Raw genomic sequence first — 16,017 nt, forward strand, 5'->3', positions numbered from 1 at the left:
GAAGGGAATGCATGAAGACAAAGATTTTATTATTAGCAAGGACAATTATAACTTCACCTCTTTGAATCAAGCTAGCTAGCTGAAATATGAGTTTCCTAAAATAGTAGTTAATAGCATCCCAGAAATTATTCATTAGCTTGTCAGATCAGAAGCAACAGTGCAGAGTAAAAAGGAGAATCTATACTAGTCAGCATCTTAGTCACGAAGATCATCATTAGTGATTAAAAGTCCCCACCAGTTCTAGAACTGGGAGGAAATGTACGGCAAGAACCTGACTGACTTCAGTTGCCCACCTATTTGGATCCAGTTACAGAATTCAGCCTCTCAGGACCAAATCCTCTCAGCTGCAGTGCCAAGCTTGAAAAGGAGGAAGGAAGGAACCCTACCTCCCAGGCCAAAGAGTGACACTAGAGGCCACTCCATGCTGGCTACAGAAGCCTCAAAACTACAGTAACTGGTGCTTAAAGTGGTCTGAAAAAGGTGTGTGGGTATGTGGGGGTGACAGACAGGGAATCTCTGAACCTCAGAGCAGAAGCTTTAGTAAGACAATGCTTAAAGTCCACCCCTCAGCAGGTCTTTGGCCCATTGCAAGCCCTCCCCTTCCCCCACTTTAAGCACTGTGTAATAGGGTGGCCACCACCAAAGCATCCCATGGGTGCCTTTGCAGTGCTTTGCACCTGATTCTTCAGGGCTCCTAAGACTATGTGGGATTTGTTTTTCTCCTTCAATCACAGCCCGTTGGGGGGGTCTGGTTTTCTTTATTTACAAAGCTCAAAAAAGCAAATGCAAACAAAAAAGGCATTTCCCTAATCACTCACACAGTCCCCAAGAATCCACAGTCTCCCTCCCCAACTGCTTCAGGTCTTGTAAGGAACCAGCTGCCAGAGGCTCCTTTCCTGCACCAGGTGTCTCTAGTTGGCTCATTTAGCAAGCCTGCTCTAGTTCTTCAAGTCAGGCAGGCTCCCTCACTCCCTTTGCTCTCACATACCCCTCACCACTCTGAGTGGCCTGTCAGAGTACTCACCACCTGGCTCACCATCTTTGTCTGTCCTGGACAGAAGGTCTGAAGTCTGGTGGCTCTTGCTGGGACAACGCTGTCCAGGAAAATAAAAGGGCAGGGTACCAATGGGTAACCCAGGCATTTGAATCTCACATCATCTGGAGCCATCAGAGCACCGCCTAGTCAGTGACAAGGAAAAAGGGAGTCCAACACAGATAGCAGTGCTGGGCTTCACTGCCCAGCATTCCTTCTTGAGGACCAATACCACGTTTCACAGTTCAGGAGTTTCCTACTCCTACAGGATAGGATGTTCTTGAGCGTGAAACTTCTAGGACAGTACTGCTCCCAGGACCCAGTGTGGTTCTATCTAGATGGGAACCTGGAAGGGTCTTAAGGCATTTCTTGAGGTCTTACCCTACCTGCCAAAGTGACACCCTAGATAGTCACACTCCATCATAGGACACTCTCACTGCCTATGTTCCAGCTGCCTACAGCAATGACATATGATCGGCCCCTCTTGAATGGTCAACAAAGGCCTGCTTGGATCCTGGGGTCTCAAAGCGCCTCTGACTGGAGATCTCCAGGAAGGTAGAGGCTCTGTCCCTTGAGGGGGGCCCAATACCAAGGGCACCTCCTCATTCCTGGGGTGCCGAAACCTGGAGCAATGCAAACAACCCTTGCGTTATTGCAGGGTGGGGAGAGGGTTAAGGGGTATGATCCTAACACCTGAAGCTTCCGCCTCTAGAAACCGCTCTGTCGTTTCTACAGCCTCTGCGATGGTTAATGGGGCAGAACTGACAAACCCTAAGCTCGTACTGCTATGGGGAGAATTTTTAAATGCCATTCCAAAACAATGCTATCCATCAGGTCACCCATGGGGTCAGCCAGTGAGTGGCCAAGTTGCGGAGCCGCTGGATGACAGCCCCTTTTTAGAAATGGTTCCTCATGAAACTTCCTATCATAGATTTTTGGAATGAGTCCAAGCTAATCCAATATGGCCACCTTCAGGGTAGAGTAAGATTGGGCTTCATCTGTACGCAAGGCCCTGCAAGCAGCTTAGGCCTCCCCAGGGTGATCAGATGATGGGGAGGTGAGGTGGGCAGGCGAGTGGGGTGAGGAGTGAATGAGGAGGTGAGCAGCTGGTGGGCAGGCGGGGGCAAGGAGGAACTCCCCCTACCAGAACCTCCCCCTCCCCCTACCAGAACCTCCCGCCTGTCGGCAGGCCCCACTGATCAGCACCTCCCCCTCCCTCTCAGCCGCCAACTGCAGATCAGATGTTTTGTGATGTTAGGAGGTGCTGGGGGAGAGGGCAGAGGAGTGAGGGCGCAGGGTGCTCGAGAGAGGGGGTGGAACTGGGCATGGGAGTGGGAAAGGGGTGGAGTGGGGCTGGGGTCTTGGCGGAGCCAGAGGGGGAAGCAGCCCCCGGCAGATTAGAAATCGGCCCCTATGTCATGGGCCCCGCATCCCTGTAGGGACAGTCCTGGCCAGAAATAAGCCTGTGCCCCACCCACCAGCTTGGAGTTCTCTCCTGCACCCCAAGCCCCTCATCCCCAGAGCCCACACCCCCAGACAGAGCCTTCATCTCCCTGCACCCCAACCCCTGCCTCGAGCCACAGCTTCCTCCCACACCCTCAACCCCTCATTTCTGGCCCCACCCCAGAGCCCACAACCCCAGTTAGAGCCCTCACCCCCTCATGCACCTCAACCCCCTGCCCCAACCCAGTGAAAGTGAGTGAGGGTGGGGGAGAGCATTGAGCAAGCCACCGAGGGAGGGGGAAATGTAGTGAGCGGGGGGCAGGGCCGCGGGGCAGGGGCATGGCCACGGGGGGATGGGAGGGGCTAGGGTCTTTGGTTTTGTGCGATTAGAAAGTTGGCAACCCTAGCCTCCCCATGTAGCTAAAAGGGTGAGTGGAGAGGCTTCTCTCCCAGGCCCTGGTGGCTGCCACCCACTCAGATGTCAGGAAGGCTCCTGGGTCAGTAGAGGTAGCTTGGTCAGGGTGGGTCCTGGGAGAGCCTCAGCAGGGAACACCCTTGTAGGAGCACCCAGCTAACCTAGCACAAGCAGTCCAGCCATCTTGGCCTGGAACTGCCAATTCTGTTCCTGTTCAGCTAGTTAGGCCTCCTGTGTGTGCTGCTGGGTGGCTAGTAAGACCTGGAGCAGATGATTTTGCTCCTTCTCTGCCTGTTGCTGCTGTATCATTAATCACAAGACTTCCTCCATGGACCCTCTTGGAGAAGGGGATGCTAAAAGTCCCTGCTCAGGTGCCAGGTGTATTGGGGTGGCCACCACCTGAGTGCCCCCTCATGGCCAGAGGAGCCTTTGCAGTGCCCCACCTCTGTTTTCTTCTTCTTCAGGGCTCCTTAAACAAACCCCACACAGTCTTTCTCCTTTCAATCACAGGCCTTCTTGGGAGTCTGGTTTTCTTTATTCACAAAGCTCCAAAAAAACAACCCAACAAAAAAAAAATTCTCCAATAATTTACAGAGTCCCCAGAAATCTGTCCTAATCTGTATCCGGCACTAACTGCCCTGCTCAAGTGGACTCCCTTGGACATTCTCCCAGTCAGTCCCTTTCCCTGCAGAATTCCTTCAACTCTTTTGTCACGAATGAGCTCCTAGAGCAGTGGTCTCCAAACTTTGAGGGTTGTGCCCCCCTTGCCCCATCCAGTGCCCCACTCTGGAGCCAGGGCGGACAGGGGTAAGGGTCCCAAAGCTTGGGCTGGGGATGTTTCTCAGCACCCTGTAGGGGGGCATACCCCGCAGTTTGGGGACCACAGTCCTAAGGGTTTCTTCCCTGCACCAGGCATCTCCGGTTGGCTCATTTAGTAAGCGTGCTCCCGGCTTCTAATCTCCTGCAGACAGCTCCCTCACTCCCGGTTTTCTCTTACGTGCTCACAGTATCTTTGATAGGAGCTGTTCCCTGTCTGCCCTTCCCTGACTTATGTGGAGGAGGGGGAATTAGGCTGGTGGAGATTTACAGTTGTGTAGAAGTGACACTGGATAGATTTAGAGCAGGTTATCAGAGGCTTGCACTTCCTATTTTAAGACAGGTGAAACAATAATGAAGTTAGCTAATCAAAGTAATTTAAATCCTGAGCAAATGATTAAGTATTTACAATGGTCCAGGTATACTTAATCCTACCTCAGTGCAGGGGAGATGGACTAGAATACCAGATGACCTCTCAAGGTGCATTCTAGTCCTACATTTCTGTGAATTCTCAAGCCTTTATTTAGCAAGGTATGTAAGCATGAGCGACCTCATTGAAACCTAAGGGCTGAGTCCAGCCTGCAGGATTTGACCTATAGAGTTTAGACAATGTGCTACAGTTTTCCAAATTTGGTGTGTCCATTTTCTTCCTTTAGCCTGATGATCTCTCTCCTCTCCCCTAAAAGATGTAAACTATTGCAATAATTTTCAAAAGTTATTCAACAATATAACTTTTTATTTAAAAAATAAATTCTCCTGTACAGAGTTTATAAAACTTCTTGTTTCCTTTGTTTACATGCTTAGTTCAGAGATTCAGTTAATAGGATTCTGGAAGGAGTTTAAGTTAAATATAATTGATTTTGTGAAATTTTTGTTTTTATTAGATTTCACTTAGAAAAGCTATGCATGACAATTCTGTGGTTACTGCAAATATAGAAGTGAATCCTATCCTGTACTACTGTATAATGACACTAACAGGCACAAGTCCAATTTGTCTTTCACTGTCCGCTGCCCTGATGCACACATTTTCTTGGTCACTTCACCAGAGCAGGACAGGACTTTGCTCATTACTAATTACTTCCCAATTCTGATGTATGGAATGATCTTATTAATTGATTACCTGAGCTCATGAGGATTCTTGATTTCTTTTCTAGAATTACCTCTTCAATAAGCCTTTGGATCAGGCTCATACTGTCAGTAGAAAGATTCTGTTCACTTCAGGGGGCTTTGGGTCAGACCCCCTATGCTTATTTCCAGTGAGGTTGGAATTGGTTTAGAGATGTGGCAAATTTGTGCAATCCCTAAACAATTCTAACTCATTAAAGTCAAAACACAAAGCACAGACAGAGAGAGACTGATCCTGATTCCTGTTTACCTTAAGGTTACATTGCACCACTCTGGCAGCATAAATGGGACTTAGAGGGGTGTAAATGAACTTTAGTAGAAAGCTATTAAAAATGTAACTCACTCCCACTTTCAGATTCCTTGATGCTGCCAGAGTAGTGCAAAGCTAACCTTAGTGTAAATGAGAATCAAGCCCTTTCTTCAGAGAAACCTTTTTAGTCAGCGGGTGTTCTCCCATGTTGCTTGTTTGTCTTCAGGAATCATATTGCTGGAAAACTCACTAGCTCAAGACAGTTAAAATAAACAAACAGAAAAATCCACATACCAATTTGCTTCTGTTGGAAGAAAATACCTCTGTGATGGATGTAACCTCCACAGCTGAAGGAAGACTGAAGTGCAGAGTTCAGACTGACTTCCCTAAAATGGAATAACAGTGTTTAGCAAGAGGAAATTGGAAAACATTTCCAGACTTCTGGACTTGTTTAGAAATATTGGCTGTCTTTATAAACCCAGCATCCCACCAAAAATAAATTCTAGCCATATGAATGAATCACTTTAGGTCACTGTCTGCAGGGAAGCAGAGGGAGTTGTTGTTGAATGGAAATAGTTGCATGTGTAGCATTCATAAGGGAATGTTAAGTAACACATGCTGTTTTCTGATATGCAATGGACGGATTGCACAGTATGTCTTCGGTGTGCATTTTGGTTCATAGAAAATAATTTTAAATGAGCAGAAAAGCACTACAATGAGGTTAAATCATACATTCTAGTTATTTACTGAAAATAGGTTTTTTTCTTTGTGTCTGAGATGCATGAAGCCAACAGATACCGCAGGTCAAATCCTCAACTGGTAGGCAGCATGTTCTGGTAGATAGACCACCAGGAGGGGACTCAGGTGAGCTGGGTTCTTTTCCTGACTCTGTCACTGGCCTGCTGGGTGACTTTGGGCAAATCACTTCACCTCCCTGTGGCTTAGTTTCCCCATCTGTAAAATAGGCAAAATTATACTGAGCTTCTTTGTAAAGCACTTTAAGATCTATTGGTGAAAAGTGCTGGGTTTTATAAGAGCTAGATGGCATAATTAAAAGTCAGTGTGCAATCCCACTTGACACCAGCTGAGGACCAGGCCTCCTATTGTTACACAAAAACACCCAAACACAACTCACCAGTAGACGCTTCCTGTTAATATTAGCATTAATACTGGGACACATCTTGAAGCCCTTTTTTATTTCTTAATCTCTCCTTACTCAGGCAAAACTCCCACGGGGTAATGGGAATTCTACTTGAGAAAGAAACGAATAAGAAATAAGGACTTCAGGATTTGGCTCCTTTAGTTGCACCCTCTGTGTCATTGAAACATTTCCTCCTTTCTCTGTGAAGTCAACGATAGATGTGCCTTGTAGATGTGCCTCCTTTAATAGGCGTTCTCTTATTCTGGAAGTGTTTGAATGGGAAAATATAGGTCTAGTTGTGTAGCAGATCTCTTCAGTATTCTGCTTGGAGTGGCACATAGCATGTCTGTGGGGTACAATGCCAAATTTGGTTATTGTAAGGCATATAGTTCAAGGGCCAGATTCTTGGTCCTGCTCCAATTCCCTCTGTGCTGCTTCAGCAGTGCAACTGGGGACTTAAAGCTGCCTTAATCAGACAACTGAAGATTCTCCCAGTATAAGGGAAACCTTGGCTGGTATAAAGCCAGTGTTGTCAGGGTAGGAAACATTCTGGGGTATGTCAGAGTGCAATACTGTTTCAGTCAGCATAAGTTAGAGCAGCCCTGTGACTGCTCTAGTCAAGGTAGATAAAATCAGATTTTAAAAAATATATTTAAATTGGAGTTTTTAAAAAATCTATTTAAAATTAATTTTGGAATAGATAACCTATGCTAAGGCCTAAACTAGTAATCTATTAACATCATTTAAATTAAAATTTAAAAATATTAAGCGGTACTTGTTTTCAGCCAAGTTTAAAAATTAAACCACTGAACTGGTGGAAGTTGCTGGCTAAGCACCTGGAATCAGAGTTTACTAAACCAGTTTTTGACAGCTGACACCTCTTCTGTAGGTGCAGAGAGCATATTTTCTTCATTTCAATTTATTCAGCTAGTTCAGTTCAGTGACTAGTTCATTCAGAGTTAAGAAACTGCCTGGGAGTTGGAAGTACTGGAAAGCTTGTTTTCTCTTCCAATCTTTGAATAAAAACTAGATGTGAATGGATGAGATCTACTAGTTCTAAAATCTTGACAAGGTGACCAGAAACAATCAGTTCAATTCACTAACTACAGATACTATTTCCTTTGTTTAATGTATCAGTTAGTTTTAAATGCAAAACATGATTTCATAAACTTTTTCTCTTATGTATTCAGCACAGTTAGAGTAGTTTTGTTTAATAAAAAATTAAATGCTGTTTTTATGTGTTGTAATTTAATTTGAATTTTCATTAAAATAGAGCTTGATACAAATTGTAAGTAAATTAATCACCATCTAGTAAATATGAAATATATTATCCACCGTTTCCTAACATAATAAAAAAGGTAAAAACTAAGAATCTGAATAAATCTACGTTAAGCTCTATAATTGCTTAAATAAATGTATATAGATACACTATATCTTCCTGCTTAGCAAAAAGAAGCACCAAATTTAGTATAAAGGCTAAATTTAATTTTAATTTTTAATTATTTAAGCATAATTAATTTTTAATTATTTAAGCATATTAAGCATTTAATTTTTTTTTAATTTAGTTGCCAGTCAACATGTATTAATGGTTACCAACCAACCAATGAGAATTAACCTTTCTTTAGGAAAATAACTACAAAGTATAAATGCAAAACACAATTAAATTTGATTATTTTAGTTCAAGGTTTCCTGCTTGTTAGTTTAAATTACGATTTTAAATCAAAGATTTAAATCACTGATTTTGAATTGATCCACCATGGCTTTAATATGTACCTGGAGTGTGATTTGGCCCCCATCTACCTCCAAGATCAAAGGAGGAGTAAAGGTGGTTTACAGTCATTTTCCCAACCACTGTATTGAGCGGGTGCACAATACAGTTAAGGATCCAGCCTGTAGTTAAGAGTATACAAACATTAAAAGAAAAGAGGATTTTTTTTTTAAATAATGATCCAATATACTCAGATTTTCCATCATATCACTTGAAATCAAAGGGATATTTGCCCGTACTTAGAACTCACTGCCATGCAATAGCCAGATTTGGCACAGTATATCCAAACACATAGGATGTGTCCTCATTTGACACCTTGGAAGCAAAATAATCAGTGTGTGTGAGGACAGAATTTGACCCTGTTTCTGGCGGAGTACAATCATTTTATTCACAGTCTGGGGTTTCTTGGGATCCATTTAGAGGTAAACAAGCATCTTCACCGTCTATAACTTCCATTGACTTCAGCTGAAATCTCAAGAGCCCAGTGAGTATAGGACTGGGCCCCAAGGCTTTACTTGCGTTTTATTTCCTTTCTGCATCCAGACCTAGTGAGAAAGGCATAGTGAATCTGCACTATTTGGGCATTTCATTATGGTTTCATGCAACTCATTAACTGCTGCTAGCATTTCTACAGTGTGACTATTAGATAATGTTATAACAGTTTAAAACAAAGTTAATGAAAAGCCCCGTTCTTCAGTTGCTTTCTTGTCCTCTCCTGTTATTGCTGGGAAGTTCTTTTACTTTGCCATGTCGTTTGTGTTTCTTTGGTGAAGCAGGATCAGTTAATGAGGCTTTGGGGCTTTTATTATACATAATAGTAAAGTGGCATTATGCCAGGACTATTTTGATCAATTAAATGCATTCATGAGCAACACAACTCATGGAAATTTTTTGGAAGGGAGAGAAATACTTTGGGTTCTATGTGATGAGGAAAAGACAAAGGGGATTATTTTCATGCAAATTACAGATCCTGGGCTGTTCCATAGTGAATAAGATGGTTATATTGAAAGGCAAATGAGTTATAATGGCACCATCAATGCTTTGGTTTAAAAAAAAAATCATTTTATTTATTACACATTTCAAAATAAAATGCAGCACAGAAGACATATGGGAGCTAAGATGCACAGAGAAACAACCCTTCTGAAGGAGATACTTAATGAGTGTCAGCCAAAGTACAGATTATAGTTGAGAAGTCGGGTAAAATGGTTACGCATCAGGAACACAAACTATTCTCAGGTAGTCCTAACAATTTTTTCCCATTGTGGGGGTTACTGATTTTAGGGAAATGCTGATTCTTATTTGCAAAAACTCACATAATATTTTCTAAATTAAAGCACACCAACTGCCAAATTCAATGGAGATTAAATCAATTCATTTGTACCAGGAATGGATTTGGTCCAATGAATTTAAATCTAAACTCTTATCTTTATGAACTGAATCCTTTTAAAAATTTTTGCTTCGTTTTTGCAGGGCTAATTTTAGCCATGCAAGACAATAAAACAAATTATTTTTAAAATCTCTGTGCTGCTTTATGACTCCTGCAATGTCTGTTCTACTGTCCTAAGAATTTGGATGTTGGTTCTTGACTGATAGCCACCCTGGAAAGGTAGACGTTAACTATCTGATAACCTGGAATAGGATAATATCCTCTTTCTGAGAAATGAAGCAAATTACTACTTCAGGTCAGCTCTCTGAATAAAGCAGACGTATTTACTAGTGCTTAACTGTTCTTTATGTGCCCTACTCGGCAACTATCTGAGTGACACCATCTTTGGCATGGTCCAATGACACGTTTAATCTAAAACATCTGCTTAATGGAATGTTAAGGGTCATTTAGGCAGGTCCACTCCCTTCCACCCACGTCAGTATTAGAATTATGGGTGTTTTTAAATCTAATATGTTGCAGAAGCTACAATTAACTCTCTAGATGATGTAAGTTGACTTTTCAGATCAAACACACACACTTATAAATAAAGTTCTCTCTCTCTCTCTCTCTCTATATATATGCCCTCTGATATGGTTTGGTGGGATTTTTCAAAGCAGTCTAGAGTTTTAGCCTCATGTTTGTACAGCCCCTAACATAATGGGGTCCATGACTAGGGCTTTGTTGTAATAATGGGGGTCTAACATGCCTACCCCAATTGTGAGCTCAACTGTGGGAAAGTAGAAAAAAGTTTATAAAATTTTCCAGTCACCTATAACACGATGGGGAGAAAATACAAAAGGAAGAAAAAATAAGCACCTGGCTCAGCCAGCCATGACTATATATTTTGCAATACTGTTGTAGTCCTGTAGAAAGGCCAATAAAAGGAATGCCCTGAACAGCCCACGGCTGGTGCGAGTTTGCCGGTCTCTGAGTGCCTAATCAGACCATGTGCTGGGCCTGTGATTCTCCTGAAGTGAGGTTGCAAGTAAGAGACAGCACCAGAGATGGAACCTGTGTTTTCAATCTTTGCTCTTCTTTTGTTCTGTTTTCAAGGGAATGGGATAGAACTTTAACAGCTCCGCCCACTTCACCTAACTTCTTTCCCCCCCAAAAGGAGAGCTATTACCATCTCAAAAGCTGTCAGACAGCAAAAGGAAATAAAGGCTATTGTTAAAATGAAAGCCTTAATACTTTTCATTTCAAGTGCTTTAATTGTTCTGCCCCTTTTCCGTATCTTTAATAAAAAGATTAAAAGGATTTTTAATGGTATGTTTGCCAAAGGACTAAACAACTAGAGGTCTCTACTCAAAACCATATTTAACTGTTTAGTGTTGTACAGAGACGGGGTCACATTAACACCTTTGACTCTCTGGAGCTACTTATTCCCTTGAAGTTAGCACAACAGCTCCTAGGCACTACAGTAATACAGACAAAAAATATTTTTCAATAAAATGAACGGAAGATTATGTGGCTAAACTAAATCCCTCAGATGGTTTTAATAAAATATTAAGATTTTTCCACAGACATTACTATAAAAGAACAACTAATCTAAAATATAATAGGTGGCATAGTTCATGACCGGCTCTGCTCTTAGTTAAATCTCTGCCACCTCAGGGAATGAATTCATGGCCTGCTCTATTCAGTTAAATCATCAATTTTAGCATGCAACTTAGATGAGAGGGAAAGAAAAGGGTGCATCGGGCAATGACAGATATGACATGGAAAAGTTACTTGTGAGAAATGTCCAGTTTCCCATGAATTTTTCATTGATGTTTATGATTTTTTTCAGTGTTCACAAATATTTGGAAATGGTTTCAATACAGACCTTTCAGATCACAGATATTTCCATTCTTTAGTAGTATAATAGCAAAATAGGAACGAGATGCCAGAATCACTCTGTGACTGGCAATCCAATCACTGTTCAGTCCAAGATTCTTGAACTTATGCATGTAATAAACTACTTCTCTGTTATTTTGTCAAATATCAGAGACTAACCGTTGTTATCTAATGAATACAAATAACCAAGCTGACAAGATCGTGGTCTAGTAAGAATGTTTTTCACACAATGGGGGTTCTGCCTCCACCAATGCAGTGGGATACTGGTGTACGGAAAAGTAGTTTCAGAAAGAACCATGGAGATATCAAGAATTAGCAAATGGGCATGCCAACTACAATTGTTTCACCAAGTATTTCACCAATCTGCACTCCTCCTACATGGAAGCCTCAATATGTATTAGTAATCTTTTTCAGCTGGTGTGAAGTGGCATGGATCCACTAAAGTCACTGAAGCTATGCCAGTATATACCAGCAGAGAATTAGCCCACCATGGACCGCAGCAGGCACATAGATGAGAGGAGTATAAGTAAATTACGATTCTGTTTCTCAGCTATGCTGCTGTGAATCAGGAGTAAATGCATTGACTTCTATGGACAAGTATTAGATTTAGAATGACTAGACTGAGAGCAGAATTGCACTCCATGCTTCTTATCAAGAGATCATGGTAAATGATGGCTGAAGTTCTTTCTTAAATTGTATTCAGTTCTTACTTCTTTCCACTGAGTCTGAAAAGTTTTGTCTGAATAAGGACTCCAGGATTTGGCCCCCTTTGTATGACAAGAAATCTTTGGGGAAATTTTTATCTTTCATACCAAACAGCTAAATGGGGAAGCATATGCAATGCACTGAGGATGGAAGAAAACAATATGATTTGTTGTTGTTCAGCTTAATGTCATGCAGGAAGTAAGCTGCATTCTGATAGACATTTCTCCAATTCAGGGAAAACCCTTGAAATTCTCTGTCCAATACAGGTCACCCCAGTACTTTGTCAGCTCTAATTCCACTCAAGACATATCAAAAGGGACAAAGGTTCCAATCAATCCCTTACTATTTTTTAAGCACATATCAATAATCTGACTGCATGCCTTAAATTCAGCTCCCAGTAGGGTCATTTCACATGGATAAAGAGATTAGGATGGGAACCATTTCCTGTACACACTATTTAAGTAGCTGTCTCTAAACTTATCAACTTCAGCTCTAGGCTGGGAGTATACTACCAGTCTCCTTGTTATGCTTATAAGAAGCACATGGAATCTTTTAAAGGGGATAAGGCAATACACTGCATTTATTGAGAGTACAATTTAAGCATTAAAATCAGAATATGCTTCCATTCACACACACATTCACACACACACACACACAAGGTTCTGCAGCTGGATCTTATAGTTACCAGTCCTTAGTGTTGCTCGGTCAGTTCTAGTGGCCAGCTGAAACTACACCCGAGGGATGGGGAGCTGGGCTCTGTCGAACGTGTTCAAAGCTCCGATGTTGATGCAGAGCGAACCAAAAGTCCCATGACAATACATCCTTCTTTTATAGTAATAAGTTCCCATACAAGTCCTCTGGAACTTGCTGTGTTACACTGGAGCTGTTCAAGGTTGCTTCCATCAGCATTATTTGGGTTGTTACTGGGAGTTATCTGCAGTTGTTTCCTATCTCGTCCCTCTGGCTTCACTCTTTATCTTGGCCTTGGGGTGTATGCCTTTGCTTTAGGGTCGTCAATCTGTCATGCAGGTGAAAGTTGGTGGCTCTCGACTCCTCCACTCCCTTCTTGACCATCTGGCCTAGCTGTCCATTCTCAATTAATTATCATGCATTCTTCACTCACATCAAACAGTAAATAATTACAGCAATTACAGCTATAAACGTCTACCCTTCTAAAAACAATCAATAACACAATCAGTAAAGAATAAATGCAGAACAATTTCTTCTTACTAATTCAAAGTGAGCAAAATGGAGCATAAAGCAAAATAAGCAAAATGGAGGACAATTTTACTTGAGACAATTTCTTCCCATTAGGCTTTTGCTTACTTCCTACAACAAGAAATTTACTTCCATCTTTTTAAAGATGATATTGCTGAAATGATTTGAGTGGAAAATGACAAAGGATGGAGTGCTAGGAAGGCTTTTTGTGGCTTTGGACATCTGTCCTCTACATGCAAAAGAGCTTAATATTGAGTTGCCATAAGAAATTGTGGCTTTGCACAATCTGAACTCCACTTTTGCTGGATGAAGAGACTCCCATGCTGTGCTCTACTCCTCTCTCATGTTCTCAGTACAAAGTCTAAATGGAGGCTAAAGCTTTGGAATGTTGACTATCCATTCATGTGATTTGACTGTCCAAAAACATGGATGACAACATCACAGTAAGTAGCCAATAGCCATATTATTTGAGTGCTATATGAAAGATTCTGAATACCTTCCCTCTCGGGGCAGCTGTGTACAAACTGCATACTATCGAGAAAGTGGGCTGAAACTGCCAATACATTTCACTCAGGCCACTGGACAGCCATCAGAGATTAAGCTCAGCCCTCTGTTGACACAGTCCTGATTTAAAACAGGGATCTACTGGAGAAAGACCTCATGTTCCAAAATTAGTCACATGAGACAACCAATGGATTCAATAAATTCAATAAATATATTTAAAATCTTTGCTTAAGAGTGATCAGTACAGGGTAGAAAATGTTTGATCCTGAAGTACGATGGTTTATCTTGAAAAATTTGATTCAACATTTGCCTATCCCAATTTTTTAATAGAATTCCACTCCCCCGCCAAATCCTCATGGCAAAATACTGATGAATAGATCTTGAGTTTAACCTGGTAAACTTTCATGACATTTGCCAGGCTTCAAAGAGGACTGAAGAAAACAAAAGTCTGAAAAATAATGTGGACTGACCAGAAATTAGATGAGGGTGAGGAATACATCAAATTTTTTTAAACTTCTTAGTCAGTCTTCTATATCTGCATTTTATTCTGCAGGGAATTTATAATGCTGATTTTGGGCCCAGTTGTGAAGTAAATGAGAATTCTGCCCACAGGATTGGACCATTTTGACATCTCAAATGTTTCTAAGGCAATTGACTGTTACATGACTAAGTTATTTGATACTTCTCTCTAGTTACATGGCCCCCACTACTGCAGTACTTCACTCAATACACCCTTGTGAGGTAGGAAAGTGCAATTATCCTCCTTTTACAGGGGGAAAAAAAACTGACACACAGATTAAGTGAACTTGACCAAAGTCACACAGCCTGTGTCGAAGCCAGAAAATGAACTCAGATCTTCTGAGTCCCAGTCCAGGATCCTAAATACAATACCAACCTATGATATGACAGAGGTTTATGACTTTATTGCAGAATCAAAAATCAAGAGGTCAAGTTCATACAGTAGTTTCTTTGAACAGCAGGGGAAAAGCTGAAAACTACCAGTCAAATAAATAGATTTTTGTTCAAGAGTTCTTTTCACCATCTTCCGGTTTGCCCAGGTGCAAAAGTCCCTACATTTTCTAAATGAAAAATGTCTTTTCTCTTACAAAGGCTAGTAGTTTGGCTTATCAGCATTTTTATCCTGTAATTAAGTTTTGTTGTTGGAGAAAAAACAGAACTTCTCTATTCCTGCTTTTTTCTTGAGGGGGAAATTTTGTTTTTTGCTTCAAAATTACTCACAAGATAACAGAGAGTAAAAGAGCTGGCTTGGCTTCAGATGTGAGGAAAATTTCATGACATTTACACTAGAAACAATAAAAAACATAATACAGTAAAAGCTTTGTTATTCAGCATGTTGTGGGGATGGGAGGGACCATTAAAATTCCAGTTAACTAAGAGTTATACTTACCAGTGGAGGGAGGGAGTTTGGGTGCAGGAGGGGGGCTCAGGACTGGGGGTTGGGGTGCAGGAGGAGGTGCAGGGCACAGGCTCTGGGAGGGAGTTTGGGTGCGGGAGGGTCTCGGGGCAGGGTGTTGGGACACAGGAGGGGTTTCCGGGTGCCAGATCTGGGTGGTGCTCACATTGGGTGACTCTCTGGAAGAGGCAACATGTCCCTGCTGCTCCTAGGTGGAGGCACAGCCAGGCGGTTCTGCATGCTGCCTCCGCCCACAGGTGCCACCCTTGCAGCTCCCATTGGCTATGGTTCCAGGCCAATGGGAGCTGCGGAGCCAGGGGGTGGGGGCAGAGCTCGGAGCCCCCTTGGCCATTCCTCGGTCTAGGAGCAGCAGGGACATGTTGCCACTTTTGGGGAGCCACACGGAGCCAGATAGGGAGCCTGCCAGCCCCACACCAACTGGACTTTTAATGGATATCAGAAATGCTGGTTTCTAGAGCTTTCTGGTTGGTAAACTGCTGGATAACACAGCTTTTACTGTATGATTCAGAACAACTAACATGGATGTGAGAGAAGGGAGGGATGCTTACCTATTTTGAGGCCCAGTTCCAATTTCCCCCTTAAATCAACTGCAAAATTTGCATTGACCCCACATAATTACATCTTTGGAGTTCTCTGAAGAGGTTAATTCACCAAAGGAGATTCAAAGTTAGGGCTGGCTCTCCAGCTGATGCTGTAGTGTGACTGAAAAAAAAGTTAAATAAAAACACAACACAATTAGAATTGTGTCTGTGATCACAGGTTTGGGCTAGATAAGCTTTGCTTTAAAAAGCTCTATATTGTGGCAGTATATGGGACAATTTGAACAAATTTAGTAACAATTTCAAATTAAGAATACATGTAATAATTAACTCTTTCTTTTGACTTGGGCCAAGATTAACAAT

At 42.0% G+C, this 16,017-nt stretch overlaps 1 protein-coding gene across 12 annotated transcripts in view; it reads right to left on the bottom strand.

The window, feature by feature from the left end:
- The window catches only part of CMKLR2 (chemerin chemokine-like receptor 2), a 48,632-nt gene that overhangs the window by 26,437 nt on the left and 6,178 nt on the right, over positions 1–16,017 (bottom strand). For 4 of the 12 annotated variants that reach the window (XM_073306602.1, XM_073306599.1, XM_073306598.1 and 1 more), the window contains one exon: positions 5,377–15,817. The gene's annotated coding sequence lies outside the window, so the exon portion shown is untranslated. The remainder of the gene's footprint in view (positions 1–5,376; positions 15,818–16,017) is intronic. The other 8 variants (XM_073306605.1, XM_073306601.1, XM_073306603.1 and 5 more) reach the window with 8 other exon arrangements.

The sequence above is a fragment of the Lepidochelys kempii genome, chromosome 11, assembly GCF_965140265.1.
Source record: "Lepidochelys kempii isolate rLepKem1 chromosome 11, rLepKem1.hap2, whole genome shotgun sequence".
Lineage (NCBI taxonomy): Eukaryota > Metazoa > Chordata > Testudines > Cheloniidae > Lepidochelys > Lepidochelys kempii.